Source organism: Pristiophorus japonicus, chromosome 16 (genome assembly GCF_044704955.1).
Source record: "Pristiophorus japonicus isolate sPriJap1 chromosome 16, sPriJap1.hap1, whole genome shotgun sequence".
Lineage (NCBI taxonomy): Eukaryota > Metazoa > Chordata > Chondrichthyes > Pristiophoridae > Pristiophorus > Pristiophorus japonicus.
In genome coordinates, this window is record NC_091992.1 from 88588310 (window position 1) to 88616257 (window position 27948).

The 27948-nt window shown below is 41.4% G+C and overlaps 1 long non-coding RNA gene across 1 annotated transcript; it reads right to left on the reverse strand.

Moving 5' to 3' along the window:
* Window positions 1-6860: 6860 nt before the first annotated feature.
* On the reverse strand, window positions 6861-19248 carry LOC139227094 (uncharacterized). Its single transcript, XR_011587379.1, has 4 exons — window positions 19197-19248; window positions 18544-18779; window positions 18320-18427; window positions 6861-7100 (listed from the first exon to the last, which is right to left on the reverse strand). It is a non-coding gene; the product is annotated as an uncharacterized lncRNA (long non-coding RNA).
* Window positions 19249-27948: the final 8700 nt, after the last annotated feature.

Sequence of the window (27948 nt, forward strand, 5' to 3'; positions counted from 1 at the left end):
AGAAAGGAGATGAGGAAAAGTGGAGGGCAGAGAAACCCAAGGCAAAGAACAAAAAGGGCCATTGTACAGCAAAATTCTAAAAGGACAGAGGGTGTTAAAAAAAACAAGCCTAAAGGCTTTGTGTCTTAATGCAAGGAGTATCCATAATAAGGTGGATGAATTAACTGTGCAAATAGATATTAACAAATATGATGTGATTGGGATTATGGAGACGTGGCTCCAGGATGATCAGGGCTGGGAACTCAACATCCAAGGGTATTCAACATTCAGGAAGGATAGAATAAAAGGAAAAGGAGGTGGGGTAGCATTGCTGGTTAAGGAGGAGATTAAGGCAATAGTTAGGAAGGACATTAGCTTGGATGATGTGGAATCTATATGGGTAGAGCTGCAGAACACCAAAGGGCAAAAAACATTAGTGGGAGTTGTGTACAGACCTCCAAACAGTAGTAGTGATGTTCGGGAAGGCATCAAACAGGAAATTATGGGTGCATGCAATAAAGGTGCAGCAGTTATAATGGGTGACTTTAATATGCACATAGATTGGGCTAACCAAACTGGAAACAATACGGTGGAGGAGGGATTTTTTTTAGACCAATATGTCGAGGAACCAACTAGGGGGGAGGCCATCTTAGACTGGGTGTTATGTAATGAGAGAGGATTAATTAGCAATCTCGTTGTGCGAGGCCCCTTGGGGAAGAGTGACTATAATATGGTGGAATTCTGCATTAGGATGGAGAATGAAACAGTTAATTCAGAGACCATGGTCCAGAACTTAAAGAAGGCTAACTTTGAAGGTATGAGGCGTGAATTGGCTAGGATGGATTGGCGAATGATACTTAAGGGGTTGACTGTGGATGGGCAATGGCAGACATTTAGAGACCGCATGGATGAACTACAACAATTGTACATTCCTGTCTGGCATAAAAATAAAAAAGGGAAGGTGGCTCAACCGTGGCTATCAAGGGAAATCAGGGATAGTATTAAAGCCAAGGAAGTGGCATACAAATTGGCCAGAAATAGCAGCGAACCTGGGGACTGGGAGAAATTTAGAACTCAGCAGAGGAGGACAAAGGGTTTGATTAGGGCAGGGAAAATGGAGTACGAGAAGAAGCTTGCAGGGAACATTAAGACAGATTGCAAAACTTCCTATAGATATGTAAAGAGAAAAAGGTTAGTAAAGACAAACGTAGGTCCCCTGCAGTCAGAATCAGGGGAAGTCATAACGGGGAACAAAGAAATGGCGGACCAATTGAACAAGTACTTTGGTTCGGTATTCACGAAGGAGGACACAAACAACCTTCCGGTTATAAAAGGGGTCGGGGGGTCTAGTAAGGAGGAGGAACTGAGGGAAATCCTTATTAGCCGGGAAATTGTGTTGGGGAAATTGATGGGATTGAAGGCCGATAAATCCCCAGGGCCTGATGGACTGCATCCCAGAGTACTTAAGGAGGTGGCCTTGGAAATAGTGGATGCATTGACAGTCATTTTCCAACATTCCATTGACTCTGGATCAGTTCCTATAGAGTGGAGAGTAGCCAATGTAACCCCACTTTTTAAAAAAGGAGGGAGAGAGAAAACAGGGAATTATAGACCGGTCAGCCTGACATCGGTAGTGGGTAAAATGATGGAATCAATTATTAAGGATGTCATAGCAGTGCATTTGGAAAGAGGTGACATGATAGGTCCAAGTCAGCATGGATTTGTGAAAGGGAAATCATGCTTGACAAATCTTCTGGAATTTTTTGAGGATGTTTCCAGTAGAGTGGACAAGGGAGAACCAGTTGATGTGGTATATTTGGACTTTCAGAAGGCGTTCGACAAGGTCCCACACAAGAGATTGATGTGCAAAGTTAGAGCACATGGGATTGGGGGTAGTGTGCTGACATGGATTGAGAACTGGTTGTCAGACAGGAAGCAAAGAGTAGGAGTAAATGGGTACTTTTCAGAATGGCAGGCAATGACTAGTGGGGTACCGCAAGGTTCTGTGCTGGGGCCCCAGCTGTTTACACTGTACATTAATGATTTAGATGAGGGGATTAAATGTAGTATCTCCAAATTTGCGGATGACACTAAGTTGGGTGGCAGTGTGAGCTGCGAGGAGGATGCTGTGAGGCTGCAGAGCGACTTGGATAGGTTAGGTGAGTGGGCAAATGCATGGCAGATGAAGTATAATGTGGATAAATGTGAGGTTATCCACTTTGGTGGTAAAAACAGAGAGACAGACTATTATCTGAATGGTGACAGATTAGGAAAAGGGGAGGTGCAAAGAGACCTAGGTGTCGTGGTACATCAGTCATTGAAGGTTGGCATGCAGGTGCAGCAGGCGGTTAAGAAAGCAAATGGCATGTTGGCCTTCATAGCAAGGGGATTTGAGTACAGGGGCAGGGAGGTGTTGCTACAGTTGTACAGGGCATTGGTGAGGCCACACCTGGAGTATTGTGTACAGTTTTGGTCTCCTAACCTGAGGAAGGACATTCTTGCTATTGAGGGAGTGCAGCGAAGGTTCACCAGACTGATTCCCGGGAGGCGGGACTGACCTATCAAGAAAGACTGGATCAACTGGGCTTGTATTCACTGGAGTTCAGAAGAATGAGAGGGGACCTCATAGAAACATTTAAAATTCTGACGGGGTTAGACAGGTTAGATGCAGGAAGAATGTTCCCAATGTTGGGGAAGTCCAGAACCAGAGGTCACAGTCTAAGGATAAGGGGTAAGCCACTTAGGACCGAGATGCGGAGGAACTTCTTCACCCAGAGAGTGGTGAACCTGTGGAATTCTCTACCACAGAAAGTTGTTGAGGCCAATTCACTAAATATATTCAAAAAGGAGTTAGATGAGGTCCTTACTACTAGGGGGATCAAGGGGTATGGCGAGAAAGCAGAAATGGGGTACTGAAGCTGAATGTTCAGCCATGAACTCATTGATGGCGGTGCAGGCTAGAAGGGCCGAATGGCCTACTCCTGCACCTATTTTCTATGTTTCTATGTTTCTACTGATGACATTTTAAAGTAACCAAAGGTTGTCTCAACCTATCACCATTTTCCAACTTTAAAAATATTTCAGGTGGTTCTCCTAAACTGTCTTTAATATTAAAGTTAAAAGTTTCAAATTTCAATGTTGGCCAATTTCAGTTATACTGCAACTGGGTGTGAAGCCCATTTTGAGGCTATCCATTCCAAGTGGTGTCAAACCACTAGAAAAATACTGAAATAACCTAGACCAGGAGAGGCAATCTGCAGTTTTACTGTCTATATTTAACACAGATACAAGAAAAAGATTTGACAATGATGTAAAATGTACAGTATAACTGCCTCACTTCAGTCATTAAGGAAATGTGTTTGGGGAAATGATTTGTCTCAGCTTTGTGCTTTGCACTATTTGCCTCAATGACAATGGATTCAGAAGTCAATCCAACATTAGGTGACACACATGCTCTGTGAATAGTGTTAGAATAGCTAAATATGAAATTTAAAAAGACTTCAGAGATCTGTCCAACCAAAGCAGAGAAGCAATAAATAGAATTTTGATTGATATAGCCAAAACAGTATAAGTTAGAGGGAGTTATGACCAAACTGAACAGTACTCTGCTCAGAACGCACCTTGAGTACTGTATCCAATTCTGGTCACTGAAATGCAAATGCTGGAGGCAGTGCAGAGAACAGTCACATGACTGATTCCTGGTGTTAACTGTCTGGGTCATTTTCAGTCTGGAAAGAAGGGCCAGAATTTTGCTGTTGCTCAGAGGACGGGATGGGTGGCGGGTCAACTGTTAAATTTGAAATGATTTACAGCGGGTCGGGACCTTGCTGTCAACCTGCCGCCATGCTACTTTCCCCGATGTTGTGTCTGTCAACGCTGAGCAGACCCGACACGCAGCGGCGGTGGAGGCAATTTAGGTCATTAAGACCTTGTGAAGAGCCTATTAAAAAGATTTTGAGCTGAACTTGAACAGATTGTTCATGCGGTTCATGCTACTCGGGCATCACGTCAGGTAAGGATGTCGGGAGTTGTGTGACCATGAATTAATTTTGTTACTTGTCAACTGCAATTGTGCTATAAAAGTTCCATCTCACAGCTGTTCATTTTCCAAGATCAAAAGCTCTTGCTTACTGCATTTGGAAGGCACATTGAGCTTTATGCAGGTTGCATGTGCTTGGAGCAATCTCTCTCTCCAGTGTCACCTCATTGGAACAACCTCTCTCACCACTGACAGATCGCTTCTGTCATCTCAAGTACACCTCCCACCTATTACAGTGCTATCTCACCTTAGTCCTCATAATTCCACCACGATCATCCCCAACACCAGCAGCACCAGGCACATCAGCAGCACCAACAACAACACCAACCTTCTCCGCAATCAACTGATGCTGCACAAAGGGCATCAGCACCCAACCAGGATGGATGCGAAGGCCTTAGAGGTGGTGCAGTAAAGATTTACAAGAATGGTTCCAGGATGAGGGACTTCAGTTACGTGGATAAACTGGAGAAGCTGGGGTTGTTCTCCTTGGAGCAGAGAAGGTTGAGAGGAGATTTGACAGAGGCGTACAAAATCATGAGGGGTCTAGACAGAGCAGATAGAGAGAAAATGTTCCCATTGGCAGAAGAGTCGAGAACCGGAGGACATCGATTTAAGGTGATTGGCAGAAGAACCAAAGGCGACATGAGGAATGACTTTTTTTATGCAGCGAGTTATTAGAATCTGGAATTCACTGCCTGAGTGGGTGGTGGAGGCAGATTCAATCATAGAAAATAGGTAACATAGAAAATAGATGCAGGAGTAGGCCATTTGGCCCTTCAAGCCTGCATCGTGGCTTTGAAAAGGGAATTGGATAAGTATCTGAAGAAAAAAAAATTGCAGAGCTAAGGAGAAAGGGTGGGGGAGTGGGACTAGCTGAAATGCTCTTGCAGAGAGCCAACATAGGCTTTGCCAAATGGCCTCTTTCTGTGCTGTACCATTCTATGATTCTATGAACCACATTGCTGCTCGGAATGCCAGGGATGGCCTCACCATGGCCAGATTTACTTCATTTGAGCATGTACACCCTGGCAGCTACATGATGTACCAGGTTGGCATCACCCCACACCAACACTATAAAGCATCCCTACAATGCCCAAGCCATTCCTTTCACACTTATCGCCATTGCGGGGTATGTTATATCTCACCATTCACTGCAACTCATTAAGCCACTTCCAAAAGTGCACACAAATCTGTACAAGAACACAAAGTGTTGAAAATAAAAGTTTCAATGTTTGACAGCACATTAACAGAAACTCCACATGAACATTGGCTAAAACACTCATTCTGTGCAATTAGTTGGTATGACTGGACTTTGATGAGGGGTGGCTAGTGGATGTGCAAGGTAAGTTGGTGTGAGTAAGGATGTGCAGGTGTAGGGTAGGGAAGGCAGTTTGATGCGGATGTGATGAGTGGCACAGCAAAATGAGGTTGAATGTGACTTTGCAGTAACATTTTGTGATCCACTGAGATAATTGAAAGGTTTGTGCCACTGCAGCCAGGTCCTTCTGACGTCATCCATACTTGTGTCCTCCTGTGCAATGTGCAACCAGGCTGTGTTGATCTCCTAGGAAGTTCTCTTCCACCCATGGGAACAGAAGAGGACCTCTCTGTGTGCTGTTACTCCTTCCATAAGCTTATGCTGCAATTCGGGGTGGGGGTAGCTGTCGCAACTTTAGGTTCTCTTACTATGCAGAATTTCCCAGCAGTAAGGTAGACATCTACCATTCTTGATTTTGTGATCTTCATTCTTACCGAGCAAGATTATTTGACTCTCAGGGAAAGTAGGATAGGGGAATCCAGGCATGAAGGATGATAACAGAGCTACTAAAGACTATTTTACCTTGGATGATGATGGATTGATAATAATGAATTGTCTGAAGACTATCTCTGCCTTCCACCATCAGTAGCCTTCTCAGATAATACATCTCACTTACAATTTCAGAAGTTTGGTATCTTTTTGTTATCATTCATATCTGTGGTCAGGACACATTATTGACACCACTATTATAAAAACAGAATAAAATAAGTGGCTGCAGTATATTTTTTCCATGTACATATGGGAAAGGCAGTGCACTGAACTAATGAAAATAATTCACATGAGGGCTTTAAGAGCACACATTCACCAAAGGAACAAAGTTGAACTTAAGTAAACAGACAAATGTTAGTTCATAAAATATTTCAAGTTTCTAATATACTGAATGCATTCATTAATATTAATCTCCTATAATTGACATAAGCTAAGAATGTTCTCTTTTAATTATATTGTGGTATTTAATGGTATGGTTTGGGGAATAATCTGTATTAATGTTTGATAGTAATTAATTTTGCTCTAGTGATTTTCCATGCAGTAGTCACTTGGGGGTGTGGGGTGGGTGGGGCACAGAGTGAAGAGGAAACCTTCAGAGGGCACAAGAATGGTAGATGCCTACCTTACTGCTGGGAAATTCTGCATAGTAAAAGAACCTAAAGGGAGGGTAACAATTTAATATTGCGACTATGCTAAAATCAGTGCTGCAGTTCAATATCTTACACTGTTATCTCTTCTCTTCTTCACTGAAGAATCCAAGAGCTAGAACCCAGTGGTGAAGAACAGAGAGCACTGCTTAAGCGTTTTCCTATCAATCATCCCACTACAAAATCCTATCCACCATTGGTACACAAACTTGTCCATAATCAAGGGTCATGTGGTAGTTTATTTTGGTTCTACTGCATTGAATGGATGTCTTTTTCTGGTGTTTTCTATTTGAGGAGAGAGCACTTGTTTTGGATTTGGACGCATGACCAATGCTATAATAGGATCAATATTCTAAATAGAATTAGATATAATATGTATATAGTCCAAGTATGCGCACCTACCTTAGTTGGTGATTATTCAGACAGTGAGATCATAATCTTGGCCATACCATTGAGGAACATGTAAGTGGAGGCCAGATTCATTCCCACAAAGTGTGAGGGAAATCACCAAGCCAGCCAAAGGTACTCTTGCAAACTTCCTATTAGATAGTAGTAGAGCACCAACAGGAATGGACCAGGGTGTGCTCTCACCTTCTCAGCAGGGGAAAGATGTGAAGCCTGAGAAAACCTAAACAAAAGGAAGAAAATGAAACAAATTTTAAAATTCACTCAAATAGCTAAAAGTATAACTGAACTTAAAACATAATTTAGTGATCACTTTTTGCAGCGAACATCCATGGGGAAATGTGAATAAATCTGCATATGGAACAAAGCTCGCTCCTGAATGATTTTTCACTATCTGCAGTTGGAGATAACAAATTTGGTATTGTACACATTTTCACAAAACATTGTTGTAGACCATAGACTTTGAGAAGTGCATAACTTCTTAACCAAAAACTTATTTTTAAACATTCTAAACGTTAAGAACATGTACATATGCAAAGCAGGAAAATCCACAACATATAAAATTTCCAACCTTGTACATATATTCAGAGCTTATCATTTCACATTTGTGAATACCTGAACTTCATTTGTCAATCAGCATTTTTATAAATTAAACTCTTAAGTTATTAATTTACTCAATCTATAGTTGCTGGGATTTATTTTCATTCTATTTACACTGTACATCATTCCATGTTACTATTCATGGCCTACTAAATGAACATTTGTTCCTTTGTAGTACTTGTCATTATTCTTTCTTAATTCTTTCCAAACATAAATAATCACTTTTCCAGCCATGATTTTACAGTCTAATTTGAGCAAAAATAATGTGCATCCTTCTTCACATGCACTACAATAATGATCTAACATTTATTTTAAATAGTTTCAATCGGTATTTGCGGTTTGCTTTGGTAACCATGTTATTTCCCTCCGCAACATTTAATTTCCGCAGAAAGCTTTTCTAAAATTGAATAATGTCAATTTAAAATTCATTCTTGATAATGTTGACACTGGAGCTGTGGAATGATAAGTTAAAGATAATTATTTTGCATTTTATGGGACTGGATATTGTAGTTGGTTGGACAATGACCTTTCACTTTTAGGAACCAGAATTAAAACCTAGCCCAGAATGATGGAATGAAAGTCACTTCTGTCTACTGACTCTAGGGGTCCTGTATGAATTGTGTCTGGGCAGTATTAATTCAGTTCTTAGTAGCCATGGATAGCAGCGCAAACTGCCCCTAACAGACCACTGATGAATTGTCAATCTAACTCCAAAAGGTCACGGACTGGCACCTGTGGGAAATGGGAAAATATCACACTGGTGTAGTACAAGGGGCTAATCTGAATTTGCAAGAAAGTAGAGAACGCTTTGCTTCATATGAAGCGGAGTGTACGTGGCCCAAGATTACTTTGATGCTGACACGAGATGCCCATAATGCAAAGTTCTCTATTCTCCACTACTAACCACCTTTTCCTGAATAACCACAAAATATCCCCAAAGTTTTTTTTAAACTTGCTATCGAACATATTCTAACACTCATCTGTGATTTTAAAAATTGTATTCTACATTTCTATTGCAGAATACACTGACGATAATAATAAATTAGAAGGGGGTTTGAACACCAATGAACATTGCTATGTTGAATTATTTCAGCGAATTTTGTACACTTTGTTTTCATGTGCTTTCTAATGCTCTTGGAAGAGGTGCTGACATACACAATAAGGAGACTGAACAACGAATTGGAGTCATGTACGATAATTAAAATTAAAATAAAAAGGGGAATAAATAGAAAGGTGGGGTTTTCATAGCTGCAATAAGAATTAAATTATTGTTTTAGCTATGTATTAAATATGAAGTGTTGTAAAACAATTACATCCTTTATGGATGAAGTTGGCTAAAAATATAAGGAAGACGTGATGGCAGTTTTCAGAATTTTACATCATTATTAATAAATGTATAGGCAAGTTATTTATTTAAACTGTGATTGAAGAACATAGGGACATTAATCAAAGTTGGCAAGGCTCAGGTGAGACCAGAGTTGAGAAAAGGAAAACTTGCTTTCAGCAGATATTTAACGTAGATTTCCTAATGCTGCCTTCATCATAACTAGTGTTCATGTTATGTCAATTAGCTTCTTTAGAAGAAAGCTGGACAAATAAGTGATCATAAAGAGAATTGAAGTATGAATGGATATAGACATAAATGATCAAAATTACTTTGGTTCTGGTTCTGTGGAACATGGGATTCCACCTGGTTGGAAAAATAATAATGCGAATAATAAAGTTGGATTCAAATCCTGCAGTGTTGCTTAATTACCTTGGGGGTTCAGGAGAAAATTTGAAGCTTTTTTTTAATAGTTTCTACATTTGGTTAGCAGGAAATTAAGTAAACTAAGGAAAATCCAACGCAGTGGAAGCTTTTACAGGTTCTTTAAAAAGTTCAATGGACTGATTAGTATTTCCTCACCAAGTCCGGCACCTCCCTACTAAGCCACTAAAGACAGCTATATTTGCAATTTATCAATGCATGTGGTCCATTCTTTTGGGTTTCTTTTCATTATTTTTTTTCTTCCTCAAGTTCCTGCTGGAAGTCATATAGTACCTCATCAACTGGACATTCTTAAAGTATCAGACGTGATAAAAAGCATTGATATGCTATTTGATCATTAAGGATCCAAACTTGACACTGCTACCACTCAACATCCATTCATGTGTACTGTCCAGCAGTTATCACTGGATACTGAGCATAAGCAGGAATCCTAACTGATTACTCCCTCACTAGCCCAACAGCTCTGAGGTCAATTGTACACCATTTTAGCTGAGATCAGTACACTCAGCATAGATCAGGAATCAACCGTGGTACCTTCAGGTCTGTATGGCTTAGGTATATGCTTTTATCAGCTGCCTTTATTAACGGAGTCATTAGGAAGTTAGATTTTCTTTTATTGAGAAACCGAGGTGAAAGACTGGGGCCCACAGAAGGTGTTTGAAAAGAATGCGAGAGAACATTATGTAAGTAATCAAATAATGATTAGGTGACACTAAGCTTTATTCTTAAAAACCTGTGGCTTGTAGTTGGAAAAGAGAACCAATGAGAAGTAAGGCTTTCCAATTATGAGGCCCTGGGAAATAATGAGTTAGAATTCGAGACAGGGAAATAAGAAGGGCATTAGAACACTCTATGTGAAGTTCACACAGAATATGAGTGGAAAGTTAAAAGAAATAGTGACTAAAATAGAATGGACATAACAATTTGTGACAGTGAGAGGTAGAGATTTTGGAGGTGGGAGGAATATCACACAAACTGTTTTTGGATCTCGTAAATTGTGCTATCAATACATTGCACCTTTTAATGCTAAGATTTTCAGTGTGCTGATAATGAGTGGAGTATAAATCTGCTGACGTGGGTTGTCATCAGCCTAAGAATGGGAGGTAACCGGCAACAGTTCGTCTTGCACTGTGTTTATCATGCTGTCAACTCTATAACAGTTAGCATTGCAAAACTTTTAACTTTTTTTAAAATCTGACAGTATTTCAGACCAGATTGCAATTTCCATTAAATAAAAATAATTGACTACCCCATTAGCTCCTTAACATAGCATACATAAAATATAACACTTTCTATGTATTTGTAATACTATAATTTATAAAACAGAAAGACTGGGGTAAGTGCAGAATTGTTTTTAGTGAGAAGTGAAAAGCCTTGTCTGGAACAAGAACTTCTGATTAATTCAGCTATCGCCTTCCATGGGATTGGAAATATAAATTAATAGTATGAGAAAAGTTGAGATCAGTTCAATTAATTTATTTTAAAAGAATGAAGGACATGCACTTTTGGAGCATTTGGGCCAGAATTTACTGGAGCACTTGAGCGAACGGTGTCTGCCACTCATTAGACATGCCATTGCCCATTTATGACCTTTTGTACAGCAAGTTGCTGTAAGTAGGAGATCGAAACAGCATGGCATCCTCTACAGGGCATATGGGATCTGTGTGAACAGGAAAAGCAACTAAGTATCTCCTTAACCAATCAGATTGAAGATTGAACCATGCAGAGTCTGTACCAGGGAGTGTAAGTTAGAATAGTGAATTCAATGGATTGGAAAGCAGCTAATGTAACGCCTCTGTTTAAAAAAGAGGGCAGACAAAAGGCAGTTAACTACAGGCCGGTTAGTTTAACATCTGTAGTGGGGAAAATGCTTGAAACTATCATTAAGGAAGAAATAGCGGGACATCTAGATAGGAATAGTACAATCAAGCAGACGCAGCATGGATTCATGAAGGGGAAATCATGTTTAACTAATTTACTGGAATTCTTTGAGGATATAACGAGCATGGTGGATAGAGGTGTACCGATGGATGTGGTTTATTTAGATTTTCAAAAGGCATTCGATAAGGTGCCACACAAAAGGTTACTGCAGAAGATAAAGGTACGTGGAGTCAGTGGAAATGTATTAGCATGGATAGAGAATTGGCTGGCTAACAGAAAGCAGAGAGTCGGGATAAATGGGTCCTTTTCGGGTTGGAAATCGATGGTTAGTGGTGTGCCACAGGGATCGGTGCTGGGACCACAACTGTTTACAATATACATAGATGACCTGGAAGAGAGGACAGAGTGTAGTGTACCAAAATTTCAGATGACACAAAGATTAATGGGAAAGCGGGTTGTGTAGAGGACACAGAGAGGCTGCAAAGAGATTTAGATAGGTTAAGCGAATGGGCTAAGGTTTGGCAGATGGAATACAATGTCGGAAAGTGTGAGGTCATCCACTTTGGGGAAAAAAACAGTAAAAGGGAATATTATTTGAATGGGGAGAAATTACAACATGCTGTGGTGCAGAGGGACCTGGGGGTCCTTGTGCATGAATCCCAAAAAGTTAGTTTGCAGGTGCAACAGGTAATCAGGAAGGCGAATGGAATGCTGGTCTTCATTGCGAGAGGGATGGAGTTCAAAAGCAGGGAGGTCCTTCTGCAACTGTATAGGTTATTAGTGAGGCCGCACCTGGAGTACTGCGTGCAGTTTTGGTCACCTTACTTAAGGAAGGATATACTAGTTTTGGAGGGGGTACAGAGACGATTCACTAGGCTGATTCCGGAGATGAGGGGGTTACCTTATGATGATTGATTGAGTAGACTGGGTCTTTACTCGTTGGAGTTCAGAAGGATGAGGGGTGATCTTATAGAAACATTTAAAATAATGAAAGGGATAGACAAGATAGAGGTAGAGAAGTTGTTTCCACTGGTCAGAGAGACTAGAACTAGGGGGCACAGCCTCAAAATACGGGGGAGCCAATTTAAAACCGAGTTGAGAAGGAATTTCTTCTCCCAGATGGTTGTGAATCTGTGGAATTCTCTGCCAAGGAAGCAGTTGAGGCTAGCTCATTTAATGTATTCAAATCACAGATAGATAGATTTTTAACCAATAAGGGAATTAAGGGTTACGGGGAGAGGGCGGGTAAGTGGAGCTGAGTCCACGGCCAGATCAGCCATGATCTTGTTGAATGGCGGAGCAGGCTCGAGAGGCTAGATGGCCTACTCCTGTTCCTAATTCTTATGTTCTTATGTAATGTCAAATCAGGTACAGAAAGAGAAATAAAGAGAGGGAAATAAAGATACAATTACGAGAGAGAGAAAAAAGACGGAAATAAAACATTTTTAAAAAGTAATTTCATTTTATTTAAATCTCCAACAACAATTAAAAGTTGAAGGAATGAGACTCCACACTTGTAATAGTTCATTTTAAGCGCCAGAAAGGTTTTTTTGACAGCAATTGAGACTTGTCACATCAGTGAAAAGGGTTCTTAGTCTGAAAAGGACAAGCCCTAACTTTCTTTGGTGGGTTTAGTTCATATGTAACATACATGTTGTTCAATGCATTTGCATGGGGAGTCAGACGGTGAGATGCTGTTTTTGCCCAATTTACAGAGGAGCGACACTCCTCAGACAGCAACGCTGGGATTTTTGCATTTGACCATCTGCCCTTGCAAGAATTTGGTGTGTGATTTGTGCATAACTAACAGTGAGCACCATTAGCCTCACCGTTATTTTGACAATAAATTCTGGCCCTTAAAGAAAGAATGATTTCCAGCCCCAAGACATCGCTGCAGGAGTTCCTCAGGGCAGTGTCCTAGGCCCAACTATCTTCAGCTGCTTCATCAATGACCTTCCCTCCATCATAAGGTCAGAAGTGGGGATGTTCACTGATGACTGCACAGTGTTCAGTGCCATTTGAAATTCCTCAGATAATGGAGCAGTCCATGCCCACATGCAGCAAGACTTGGACAACAGTCAGGCTTGGGCTGATAAGTGGCAAGTAACATTCACGCCACACAAGTGCCAGGCAATGACTATCTCCAACAAGCGAGAGTCTAACCACTGCCCGTTGACATTCAACGGCATTACCATTGCCAAATCTCCCACCATTAACATCCTAGGGGTCACCATTGACCAGAATCATAACTGGGCCAGCCACATAAATACATTGGCATCAAGAGCAGGTCAGAGACTGGGTATTCTGCGGTGAGTGTCTCACCTCCTGACTCCTCAAAGCCCTTCCACCATCAACAAGGCTCAAGTCAGGAGTGTGATGGAATACTCTCCAGTTGCCTGGATGAGTGCAGCTCCAATAACACTCAAGAAGCTCAACATCATCCAGGACAAAGCAGCCCGCTGGATTGGCACCCCATCCACCCTTTAAACATTCACTCCCTCCAACACCAATGTACCGTGGCTGCAGTGTGTACCATCTGCAAGATGCACTGCAGCAACTCACCAAGGCTTCTTCTGCAGCACCTCCCAAACCCGTGACCTCTACCACCTAGAAGGATAAAGGCAGCAAGTTCATGGAAACACCACTACCTCCACGTTCCCCTTGGAAGTATATTGCCGTTCCTTCATCGTCGCTGGGTCGAGATGCTGAAATTCCCTTCCTAACAGCACTGTGGGTGTGGCTTCACCAGACGGACTGCAGCGGTTCAAGAAGGCATCTTACCATCTTCTTAAGGGCAATTAGGGATGGGCAATAAATGCTGGCCTTGCCAGCAACACCCAAAACCCATGAACAAAGTAAAAAAAATGATATAGCACCTTTCCTGATCACCGGATGTCCCAAAGTGCTTCAGAGCCTATGGTCAAGTGTAGTCACTGTTGGAATGTAGGAATAACGGCAGCGATTTTGTGCACAGCAAGGTCCCACAAAGAGCAATATGATAATGCCTCGATAATCTTTTTAGTGATGTTGATTGAGAAATAAATATTCGTCAGGACACTCGGGATAATGCCGCTGCTCTTCTTCAAAATAGTGCCATGAGATCTTGTAGTTCCTCCCAAGAGAGCAGATGGTGCCTCGATTTAATGTCATCCAAAAGACGACACACTGACAGTGCAGCACTCCTTCAGTACTGCAGTGTAGTGTCAGCCTAGATTTTTGAGCTTAAGTCTCTGGAATGTGATTTGAACCCACAACCTTCTGACTTAGAGGTGAGAGTGCTACCAACTGAACCACAGCTGACACTGTAGTCATTTGAACACATATTACTGATGATTAGAAAATGCATTGAGTGTGTCCTGAACAACAGGAAAATTGACTGTTCTTGAAGCCAAAAACTTTTCACCATACTCTCCCTTACCCCCATCTCCACCTCACCACATTCCTATCTTCCTCCACAGCTACTCTGTCAGACAGAACTGAAATGTGTGCAACTTTGGTGTCCTAACTGACCCTGAGCTGAGCGTCAAACTACACATCCTATCTATCACAGGGACCACCGATTTACAACTCTGCAACAATACTTGATTCTGCTTTTACTTCACCCTATATAGAGAAGTCAAAATCATTTTCCTCATTTGCAAATCTTTGAATAACCTCACCCCTCCCACCTCTGCAACATTTTTCAGCCCTATTTTCCAGTAATGCCCTCTGCTCTCTGACTCAGACCACAATTTTCATCACCCCTGCCTCTAATTCCACCTTTAGGCCGGAATTTTACCGGCGTTAAGATGACAGGATCAGAGGCAGGTCAGCTGTGAAATTTGAAATGATTGAGACCCCGCTGTCAACCCGCCTCCACGCTAGTCTACCAGGTGTCGGGTCTTTCAGGGCTGAACAGACCCGACACCAAGTGGCGGGGGAGGCAATTTAGATTATTAAGAGCTTGTTAAAAGGCACTTAAACACCATTTTGAGCTGTATTTACCATTTTCCAGCTTTGTCAAGAGATTCACGGTGCTCGGGGATCACATCAGGTAAGTAGGCCAGGTGTTCAATGAGTATCCTTTCTTCTCAATACTTGACAGCTGTAAATGTGGTATAAAAGCTGCCATTTCACAGCTGTTTATTTTCCAATCTCAGAAGCTAGAGCCTTCAGGATTTGAAAGACAGATTTGAAGTTTATGCAGGTTGGAAGTGTTTGGAGTAAGTTCTCTATCCACTGTCACCTCCATGGAACAACCTCTCTCACCATTGACAGATTGCTTCAGTCCTCTCAACCTCACCTGCCATCTATGCCATCAGCATTGGTGCCCTTGAAAAAATCTCAACTAGGTCTTCAGAATCCCATCACAATCATCCCCAATATCAGCATCACCAGGCACACCAGCAGCACCAACAACAACACCAACCTTCTCTGCAAACAACTGATACTGCACAGGACAGAGGGCATCAGCACCCATCCACATTGCTGCCTAGGTTGCCAGGGATGGCCTCACTATGGTCACATTTACTTCACTTGATGCTGTACACCCTGGCTGCCACATGATGTGCCAGGTTGGCACTACCCTACTCTAACACCATAAAGCATCCCTACAATGCCCAAGCCATTCATTTCACACTCATCACCATTGTGGTGGGATACACGTATGTATCACGATTCACTGCAACTCACTAAGCCACTTCCAAAGGTGCACACAAATCTGTTCAAGAACACAAAGCGTTTAAAATAAAGATTTCAATGTTTGCTAGCACATTAACAGAAACTTTACATAAACATTGGTGAAAACACCCAGTGTCTACACTTGTGTGTTGTTACTTGGTGTGAATGGACTAGGATGAGGGTAAGTGTAAGGGGTGACTAGTGAGATGGGGAAGTGATAATGCAGATAGAGAGGGATGGGTGAAGGGGCAAGGTAAGTTGGTGTGAATAAGGATGTGTAGGAGTAGAGTCAGGAAGGCAGAGAGATGGGGATGTGATGAGCGGCACAGCAGGATGAGGTTGAGTGTGGCTTTGCAGTAACATTTCGTGATCTACTGAGATCATTGAAAGGTTTGTGCCACTGCAACCAGGTCCTCCTGATGACATCCCTGCTTGTGCCCTCCTGTGCAATATGGTGCGTTGGTCTCCTGGGGGGGGAGGGGGTGTCTTCCACCCATTGGAAGGGAAGACAACCTACCTGTGTGCTGTGACTCTCTCCATAAGCATGGGAGAGACTGGGTACAGCCCTGCACCTCTGTGCAGTCCTTGTCAGTGTTTGCAGCACCTCAATGCTGTAGAACACTGAAGCACAACTGTCAAACTCAATTTGTGCATGGTCCCTTTAAGGAAACTAGCTGATGACGCGTCATCAAATATCATTATAAGACCCGCTTCCTTTTAATTGGCTGGGATCTTCGCTGGCCAGGCTTATCGAGCCCAATCATGGTAAAATCGCTTGTATGTGGCGGGATGGAGCCGGCAGAGGGTTGGGAATGTGCTACGGAGTGGCCCACCTCAGTAAGCAAAATTGTGGCCTTAGTGTCAGAGGTTCAGCCATTTTGAACTCCCCCCCCACCCCCCCCATTCTGGAGTGCCCTGATTAAACACTTCCACCTTAATACATCTCTCCCCACTTTCAAAAACGTCCTAATAACTTGATTGTTTGACCATGCCTTCAGATCCCTCTGCTAGATCCTCTCCTATCACTGCTCAGCATTCATTTTTATCTTTGTGTGAAGAACCTTGTTAAAGGTGCTATATCAATGCAAGTTGTTGTTGAAACTTAGCTGAAAGTTATTCAGGATAGAACCCTAAGAAATGGCCTTGTAACCATATCTGGGTGAGGAAGAATTACTTAGCAACTCTGCTCAGAAAGGAAACCTTACTGCAAATGTTTTAGGTTTTTATGATCAAGTAAGCCTGAGGAAAACATAGAAAACATAGAAATTTACAGCGCAGAGGAGGCCATTTCGGCCCATCATGTCAGTGCCAGCTGACAAAGAGCCACACAACCCTTGGTTAGTAGCCCTGAAGGTTACATATAAACCTATAGACAACAGGAAGAAGAGTAAAATGTCCTTGATAAGTCATTCAGTTTAACTTTCATCTGTTTCTACTATGAGTTATTTTATAATTCTTAAACGAAATCATAGTGTTTCCTCTTCTCTATGTGGCTTAATTAATTGAAAATCATTACTTTCTAGACTGAAAATACAGGACAAATTTTAAGCAGATACTATGGTCAGGCAATGTGCTGAACTCACAGAAAGCATATTTAGGCAAGTGGTTTGAGACCATCTTCATGAGGTAACCTTACACCATTTCAGCTTCACACTGCCTGAAGTATAATTACAGCTGATGCAAAGCAAGATTTTAAAATCCTTTCCAGCTGCTCCATGTTTGCACCTAGAAACACTTTAAACTTCACTTCTGAACTTTTAGTGTTAAAAGAGAGTTAACAGAACAGTTACCATGCCATCAGCACTTGGATGGTACATAATGGAACTCAGCACATGCTTACAGGGACAAATGGACTGAGGTCCATTTCCCAGGCTGGAGAGATAACTTAAACCTACAAAATATGCTTTGTTATAAACAGATATCATCTCCAATAAATACCTGTTGCACAATGGTGACCTAAATAAACCTCTTTTGATTGTATTTATCCATTTGCTAATTATTATTTACAATCGTAATCAAGTCATTGCAAATCGTATTATAATTACTAAGGAATGTTGTATTTGTGAGAAGTTCTGATTGACATGCTCCACCACCCTTTTCCACATCTGATGCTGAGTTCCACAAGCCAGTGTATCATTGTGAATTTAAATAAAAACTTTTCTAAGATCTAGTGGGGATAAGGTTGGCTGTGATTTAGAATAGGCAAGAAAATGTTGGTATTGGTGGATGAATGCTTAATACAGCTGACTGACATTTTTCTGCCATTTTAATCTAAATGTTAACCCTTCAGTTAAAATAGCAGTCAGAGGAAAGTTACATTAATACAATAAGTGTTTACTAATACTGCCAACAGTAAATTCTAGCCTAATATTTCAAAATACCTTGGAATGTATCAGAAAGAATGCAATGTACATCCTGAAAGTAGATGATGTTTTACAGCTACAAAAACTGCTCGCATACAATCCTGATCAGAATCATTAAACAGCTTCCATGAGATTGCTGAAAATCACCCTCCTCTCCCCCCAGAAACCTACCGTTGATCGTAATAGTCGAACCATAAGTTGATTCAGTTTGTCTTTGCATTAGGCTGCAGCATGCACGTTATGGTCGTTTGGTGACTTGTCCAGACTGCGCATCTTCCACTATGGAAACACTGGACAGTATTAATATATATATTTGATTGCACTTGTTACGTGCGCAAGTCATGCAATGTGCAGTTGGAAACTTAAGCAATAGCTAATTAGATTACGTCGCAGACCTTCCTCGGAATTTGCTTTTTGAAGGTGCTTTGATCCAGCTGGACCTTTCCCGCATTTTGAGGCCTCTGAATATCTTGCGATCTTCAGATGTTCTACGATAACTGCACAGCAACCTTGTTGTTCCTCTTCGGCGCCTTAATCTCCTATAGCATCTGGCTGTTTCGCTTCAGCTGCTCGTCTCCTCGTCTTTCGTTTTTCTTAACAGTCCTGTGTCAACTGTTGTTTCCAGCAGTCTCTATTCAAGCCAAATACGAGAGGATCTTTATTTTACAGTCATGCATCTGAAAAGCCTGAAAATGCTTCCTACAAAATGCTTACTGCCCAATGTATTGCTTTAGCTAGGTGCTAGCTGGTAGATTTAACTGCCATGCATCGTCTTAGAAAAATATAATTCCCTCTTAAATTGGTTTTAAAAGCTCACCAATAAATGGCTCATGAGTCAAGTCCTCAGTCAACGTGAGCTTTCGCAATACAAGATTATTTTAATTCAAGTCTGGGTATAATATGGCAGCTAAGAGGCTAATTCAAAACTGATACAACGATTAAAATGTAACTTGTCGATTAATTTTCTTTGAATAACATTATAGATTATCCGAATACATTTATATGATCGAATATGCAGCCCGTACAATTCAGATACCCGTCTGTTTACCTTAACTAGTTCCCTGGGCTCGGTGCTCCTCAGTGGCAGTGTTGCTGTTTCCCAGATGCTGCCTTCACTATCATCAACCTGTCCAGTCAGGTCTCAAGTATCTGAGTGGCGTCTAATTTCCTCGCTTTTTGCATGTACAGCAAATTAATCCTCTATGTATGGTAATAAACAGATTCCGATTATCAGCGAAAGAAACCAGATGTCATATGTGTACGGAATACTATTAATAGCATGTCAAATATCCGCTAATTCAATTAGTTACTATATCTGTCCTAGAGATTCTGACAGGCCGGTGTCAGATTTCCAATGTAAATATCCTAAAAAATGTCACGTCCAATATTCACGTCACCATGGTTGACTGTATCAATAATATTAACTGAAATACAATAGATATTTTCGCGGGCGGAGTGCACTGTCAGAAGTTCGTTTTTTTGAGCAAGTTATTTTCACACAAACTGAAATCGCGCAACTAACTGAAACGAACATTTCAATAGTGGATTCAGTGCGCGAATTGTCAGCTTAATTCTGCAAATAAATCATTATTTCTGAAATGCGTTAATTGCTCAGGAAAAGGAACAAAATGGTTGAGTGCGTGTCTCAGGTCATTTCTGTTTAAGCGAATATATACCCGTGTTGCAAAGGAATTTATGGAGTTGAACTGAGATATATGTTATATGTTATATATTATACACAAAGTTATATTCTTATTTGTATGTGAACGTGTATCTCTGCCCAGACAAACGCAATTGTTCCCCTACGACTCTGTTCTACAAATGAGCAATTGTTCTCACTATTAAGAATGTGCATTTTTAGGTTATAATTTCCAACAGAAGATAAACCCCTCTTTTTTCAAAGAAACCTTTTATGCATTGTAGCATTAAGATGCTAGAGAATCTCTACTTCAATAGGAAATTACAACTGTGAATACTAAGCTTAACTTTAACTGACTACATTAATGCCAGGTGATTTGTTTTAATATATAGATCCTCTGAAAGGAATACCATCATTTCAATATTTACTTGCTGGTGTTTCATGGCCATGATTGTTTTCAATTTGCAATATTGCATTTTTAGTTTAATAACTTGTGAAAGTAAATGAGTGTGCAATGATTTCAAATGCTCAAAATTTCAAACGCTCAAAATATGGCATCTGTCTCGAAACTTCTGGCTATTTATAATAAAATAGTCACAGATTGTAGCAGAAACCAGATGCAAAACAACAAATACTGTAGCTAAGTGTTAGAGTGTTCCATTGAGATAAACTATCACTATATAGGATTACTTCTCTCAATTTATCAAGCTAAAACTTCAAAACTGAGATATGGATTAAGTAGACTAATAAAAGTGACTCTCCATCATATTAACAATCCTATAATCAAAAAAGCTTCAAATCTTTTAATATTATTTATTTTCAACAATCCTATCATGCTATTAAGCTGCTAATATATATGTTTTTCTGGTGTCTGGGATGTCGTTCATCTTAACGAGCTTTACTTGCAATCAAATTTTGTAATCCATTCAAAATAACCATTGACTTGTTAAATAATTCTATGTTTGCTTGTTGATTCTAATGAGTTTCTCTGTTTTTAAACTTGCATATATTTAACCTACATAAACCTGAGCTCATCCAAAACTCTGCTGCCCGTGTCCTAACTCCACCAAGTTTCATAAGAACATAAGAAATAGGAGCAGGAGTAGACCATTCGGCCCCTCAAGCCTGCTCCTCCATTCAATAAGATCATGGCTGATGTTCTACCTCAACTCCACTTTCCTGCACTATCCCCATATCCCTTAATATCCAAAATTCTTGTTCACCCATCACTGTTGTGACTCACAATCTAGCTGCCTCAATTTAAAAATTCTCATCCTTGTTTTCAAATCCATCCATGGCCTTGCCCCTCCCTGTCTCTGTGACCTCTCCTCTGGAATTCTCTCCCTAAACCTGTCCACCTCTCCATTTTCCTTTAAAATGCTCCTTAAAACCAACCTCTTTTGGTCATCTGTCCTATTATCTCCATATGTGGCTGGGCCCAAAATAGCATTCCTGTGAAGCGTCTTGGGATCTTTTACTACATTAAAGCGCTATATAAATGCAAGTTGTTGTTGTATTGGAATATTTAATTCATGTACCCCTTTGCGTGTAATAGCTTGCACCTATTTAAGAAAACAGTTGGCACATTTAACAACAGCAGTGTTGACACTTTATAAAGATCACACTATTTTGGCAGAGTCAGACTAACATTGCAGGCAGATTAATACACTTGGTCTGGCCACCAGTAAACTGCGAATCCTTTTAGAATTGTCATTTCTGAGAAGATTGTATTCTAATTGTCGGTTTACTTCTCTTGTTTTCGATAGTTTAAAAAATATTTTGATTGAAAACCATTTTTTTACTTAGGATCACAAATATAAGGCTTAATTAATAACTAAACTGCATTATGATTTTACATGTAAAATTATATATTGACGCCTCCAACGAGAAAAAAGTACATACATGCTCGTGGACTTAACTTGGCAGTAATACAATTGCAAAACGCTGCGGATGCTAGAAATCTGAAACAAAAACAGAAAATGCTGAAAATACTCAGCAGGTCAGGCAGCATCTGTGGAGAAACAGAGTTAACATTTCAGGTGGATGACCCTTGGTCAGACTGTTCTGATGAAAGGTCATCGACCTGAAACGTTAACTCTTCTTCGGCCGCCTGAGGAAGAGAGTGTTCGAAGATCATGACCTCAAATCTGGCAACAAGCTTATGGTCTACAGGGCTGTAGTGATACCCGCCCTCCTGTATGGCTGAGACATGGACCATATACAGTAGACACCTCAAATCCCTGGAGAAATACCACCAGCGTTGTCTCCGCAAGTTCCTGCAAATCCCCTGGGAAGACAGACGCACCAACGTTAGCTTCCTCATTCAGGCCAACATCCCCAGTATCGAAGCACTGACCACACTCGACCAGCTCCTTTGGGTGGGCCATATTGTTCGTGGACCACATTGTTCGCAAGCGCTCTACTCGGAACTCCTACACAGCAAGCGAGCCCCAGATGAGCAGAGGAAGCGTTCAAAGGACACCCTCAAAGCCTCCTTGATAAAATGCAACATCTCCACCAACACCTGGCAGACCCTAGCAAAAGATCTCTCTAAGTGGAGGAAGAGCATCCAGGAGGGCACTGAGTACCTCGAGTCTCGTCGCTGAGAGCATGCAGAAAACAAGCACAGGCAGCGGAAGGAGCATGCGACAAACCAGACTCCTCACCCACCCTTTCCTTCAACCATTACTTGCCCCACCTGTGACAGAAATTGTAATTCCCGTATTGGACTGTTCAGTCACCTAAGAACTCACTTTTAGAGTGGAAGCAAGTCTTCCTCGGTTTCAAGGGACTGCCTATGATGATGATGATAACTCTATTTCTCTCGCCACAGATGTTGCCTGACCTGCTGAGTATTTTCAGCATTTTCTGTTTTTATTTCAGTATTTCAATTGTCTTACTTTAGGTTGATTTCAACTTGTGTCAAGTGGAAAAGAATAAATCCACCCTTTAAAGCAATCACAATTACAATACTGTCCTTCAGTTTGTGCTAAAATACCGTTTAACAAAACAAAAGATACTGTTTAATAGATAGGTTTTGCAACATTACCAAATATTTGTCTCGTTTTTCTCTTATGTAATAACTGTTTAATTTGATTGCACATTTCAGTATGTAATCAACCAAAAGGTCGGAATTGGCAAGAAATTTGGCTCCATGAAGCTATATAAATGTTTGTCGGCAGTACCACAGGGACAGCATTGCAGAGGTGCCATAAATGGCAAGTTTATCATTGCCGGGATTTTTGAAAGCTCTCCAAGATGTAAAGTTAATAGGCAGGGTATATCAAAGATCTAGCAGCATTTAGCAGCAAGGATTCCTGAGCATCAGAACACTGACAACAGAATAAAAACTAAATACTAAAATAAATTATGGTGCGATTCTGTTCAGGTCACTTGTTTGCAGACAGGCTTAGGAAAAAATGCAGCACTTTGCAAGACAATGGAAAGTGACAGAGGTACACCACAATTTTAATAGTCCACGTTAATTCTCAAAAGGTAATTTAACAGTAAAATGGTAAAATATTTTACAGGCAAATCAATAAAAAAGGAAAGTTGGGATGGAAATAGGGGCATGAAGGGATAGACAGGATAATACCATAAGTAACAATAAAGAGATGGCAGAAATATTAAATAATTATTTTGTTTCAGTTTTTATCAGTGAGATAGAACAGGTGGACATGACATTGGATGATGAGATTAGTAATGAGATAAGTATATTTAAAATAAAAAGAGGGGATACATTAAATAAACGAATCATACTCAAATAGGATAAAACCCCTGGTCCGGATGGATTGCATTCATGCATTTTAAAAGAATCAACGGAAGAGATAGCAGAGACATTACTACACATATTTAATAATTCATTAGAAAAATGTGTAATACCAGAGGACTGACGGATAGCTAACGTAATAACTATATTTATGAAGAGGGATACAACATGTCCAGGGAATTATAGACAGTCAGCTTAACATCAGTGGTAGGAATCCCTACTAAACGAGAAAATAGAAGAACATCTAGAAACCAAAAACATTAAAATGAATAGTCAGCATGGATTTCAAAAGGGAAAGTCTTGCTTGACCAACCTCACTTAATTTTTTGAAGAGGTAACAGAGAGAGTAGACAATGATAATGCAGTAGATGTAATTTATCTAAATTTTCAAAAGGCCTTCAATAAGGTATTCCATAATAGACTGATGAATAAGGTCAGAGAATGCGGAGTCAGGGAACAAGTAGCAGAATGGATAGCTATCTGGTTTCAAGACAGAAAGCAGAGAGTAGGGGTAAAAGGTAGCAGTGGCAGAAGGTGGGTTGTGGTGTTCCACAAGGATCAGTGCTTGGACCACTGTTGTTCACAATTTATATTAAAAATTAAGACTTTGGAATCAAAAACACAATTTTTAAATTTGCAAATGACACCAAATTTGGGGCGATACTGAATACTGAGGAGGACTGCAACAAATTGCAGGAAGACATTAATAAACTTGCAGAATGAGCATATCATTACCAAACTAAGTTCAACACAGATAAATGTGAGGTATTACATTTTGGTAAGAAGAATAGGGAGGTCACTTATTACTTGGAGGGTGCGAGTCTCGGTTGGGTAGAGGAACAAAGGGATCTCGGAGTACAAATACACAAATCACTAAAAGTTGCGACTCAGGTTAGCAGGCCGTAAAAAAGGAAACCAAGCACTAGGGTTTATTTCTAGAGGGATAAAATTAAAAAGTAGGGAAGCTATGCTAAACCTATATCAAACCTTGTTCAGACAACATTTAGGATACAAAATTGATGCACTCACCGCCCACTGCCGCCGACATTCCTCCTCGGGTTCCGCCCAGTGCCAGTTTTGATCTAGTCTGGAGCGGGCGGGAGGGGAGAGCCGCCAGGAACCACCTGCTGACGTCAGCAGATGGCCGAGTGGCGTTAAGTGGACTCCCACCCGCCAAGATGCTAGATTGGTGTGGGCGGGAGTTGACACCAGAACGGGGGTGGACCGCTGCGAGGAGGCTGGTCTGTCCCTGACGGTAGGTATGAAGAGCTGAAAACAAAGGTGAGTAAACATTTTTTAACTTTTTTCTCTACAGGGACTTACCTCAATGGGGTCCCCTGAAGGTGTTCTGGTGTTTTTTTAATGCTTTTTCTTTGCAGGTCTTCGACTCTCCGTGGGCCCGACTCCATCCTCGCGACGCTTGGGCAGCAAGCGCCTTTGCCGCCGAGATTGGGAGCTCCCGCCAGCTGCCGCCCAGATTGGCAGCATAAGTCCCTCTTTTGCCGCCCGCCACCCTTTGAAGGCCCTTCTTGATGAAAACCCCGCCCAAAGTACCATCAGGTACCTCGGCGGCCATCAGCGGTCCTTTGGGCGGCACTTGGGCGGGCGGGGGCCTTCACCAAATTCGGGCCTATAGAGTACTGCATACAGTTCTGGTCGCCATATTATAAAAAAGGATACAGAGGCAGTGGAGAGGGTGCAGAGAAGATTTACAAGGATGATACCAGAAATGTGAGGGTCATCATCATAGACAATCCCTTGAACCGAGGATGACTTGCTTCCACGTCAAAAAGTTCACAGGTGTTTCAATGATGGACCTAAAATTCCAGGTCCGAACTAAATCTTGAAGGGTGGAAGATGCCTGTGCTTGGATTTCTTTAACGTGTGGTGACCATTGCACACCAGCCACCACACGGGCTTGACAGAGCTAGGTCTTGGTCCAGTGGCAAGGATTAACCAGGACGACTGGAGACCAGCTCTGCTGCACGGACCTAGTGCGCACACATATCGCAGTGTGGGCTGGCCCGTGGTGCCCCTGGGCCCTCGCCTCATCTGGGCCCCGAACTCACGCCTCTCCTGGGCTCCGATCAGCTCCCTCTACAATCTCTCGCTGCTCCTTCGCCCCGATCTCGCCGCTCCTTCAGTACCTGCCCACGCTCCAATCACCGACCTGGACCTTGTTGTCGTCACTCTTCACTGCCGTTGCTCTCCTGCTCCAGCACGTGCTGCATCCTGGAGTGGTACGCCACCACGTCGCTCCTTCCGCTCCTCAGCCTGCTCCGATGGTGCTCGCAGGCCAGGGGCTGCGCAGGCAATACTATAATACTATTGTAGCAGCAGCTGAGCTCATGGGAAAGGGATAGTTTGCTGAGCTCATGGGAACACTGTATTGAGTAGACTGGGTCTTTACTCGTTGGAGTTCAGAAGGATGAGGGGTGATCTTATAGAAACATTTAAAATAATGAAAGGGATAGACAAGATAGAGGCAGAGAGGTTGTTTCCACTGGTCGGGGAGACTAGAACTAGGGGGCACAGCCTCAAAATACGGGGGAGCCAATTTAAAACCGAGTTGAGAAGGAATTTCTTCTCCCAGAGGGTTGTGAATCTGTGGAATTCTCTGCCCAAGGAAGCAGTTGAGGCTAGCTCATTGAATGTATTCAAGTCACAGATAGATAGATTTTTAACCAATAGTGGAATTAAGGGTTATGGGGAGCGGGCGGGTAAGTGGAGCTGAGTCCACAGCCAGATCAGCCATGATCTTGTTGAATGGCGGAGCAGGCTCGAGGGGCTAGATGGTCTACTCCTGTTCCTAATTCTTATGTTCTTATGTTCTTATGTAAAGGGATAGTTTTGGCTGATAAGAAATCAAGTGCAGAAGTAGTCATAGGAAACCAGGGCAAGGTTAACAATGTAGAACAACAAATTCCAAAATCTTCTATGACCACCAGTTGGCCTACAGCTTATCAGCGGAGCTACATTGATTTGTTGACCCTTATCAGACTGGCTGCTGAGTGGTTTCTCAATCTTTCCATGTGAGGGTATACATATCAGGAAAAGATGAACAGGCTGGGTCTCTGTTTCTCTTGAAAAAAGAAGGCCGAGGGGTGACCTAATAAAGTTCTTTAAAATTATGAAAGGTTTTGATAGAGTGGACACAGAGAGAATGTTTCCACTTGTGTAACTAAAAACCATCAATATAAGATAGCCACCAAGAAATCCAATGGGGAATTCAGAATAAAATTCTTTACCCAAAGAGTGGTGAGAATGTGGAGCTCGCTACCACAGGGAGCATTTGAAGCAAATAGGCTCGATGCATTTAAGGGGAGGCTAGACAAGCATATGAGGGAGAAGGGAATAGAGGGTTATACTGATAGATTTAGATAAGGAAAGATGGGAGGGGGCTCGAGTGGAGCATAAATGGATTGGTTGGGCCGAATGGCCTATTTCTGTGCCGTATATCCTATGTAACCTATGTATTCCTATGTAAACAGTGATACCTATCTGGCTAAATTGAAGACATGTTAACATGCATTTGTGTTAATACCCAAAGACCTAGAAATTTCTCTATGCGTTACACATATCACAAGCACAAATTAAAACCCAATAATTTGTGGAGATCACTCAAATAACGTGGTCATCTGTTCCACGCATTTCTTCAAAAAATCTTCCCCTCTTTATGCCGGGGTAATTATCAGCAATTGGAGCTTGCAGTATAAATCATCTTTAGCCTGTCACGACTTTGTTAATCACAAAGCTTAGTACTCTTGGACTTTTCACCGACATTATCTCACCTGTCCAGAGCTGGCGAAAATGGAAACTGACAAAACTAGAAAAAGGGACGATGGAAAAGCTGAGCTGAATGCATAGTGTCACAGAGAGCGGGGAAAATCCCCACCTGACCGACATAACACATGGATGATTGGGGAATAGCACACCCATCAGTCATGTTCCTGTGACAGGCATATGTTCACATGAGACAGCTGAAGTAAAGAGTAGAGCAGATCTATCTGTCTTATGTCATGTTATGTCTATGATGCGCTTCCTACCTAACTTCCTGTTTTCCTGATTGTTGGATATACCTTATGAAATGCTTAGGTAAACAAAAGTCTGCAACAATGTAGGTGGCAGGAGTGGAGCAATATTCTCAACTCCCTTGCAACTCTTGTCGCCATTTTGTTCACTAATAAGACTGGGAAAAAATTACTAAACATGCTGACATTCAACCTACTATTATCATTGCATGATTCAAATTCAGGACTCAAAAACAAGATCCCTGAACATCAGCTATACTTAATGGTTTTGGTGTATCTAAATAACCTTTTTATCCAGTTACTACTTTTGGCATCAATTACTAACATTAAATTTGCACCTGCAATTATACCAGTAAAGAAT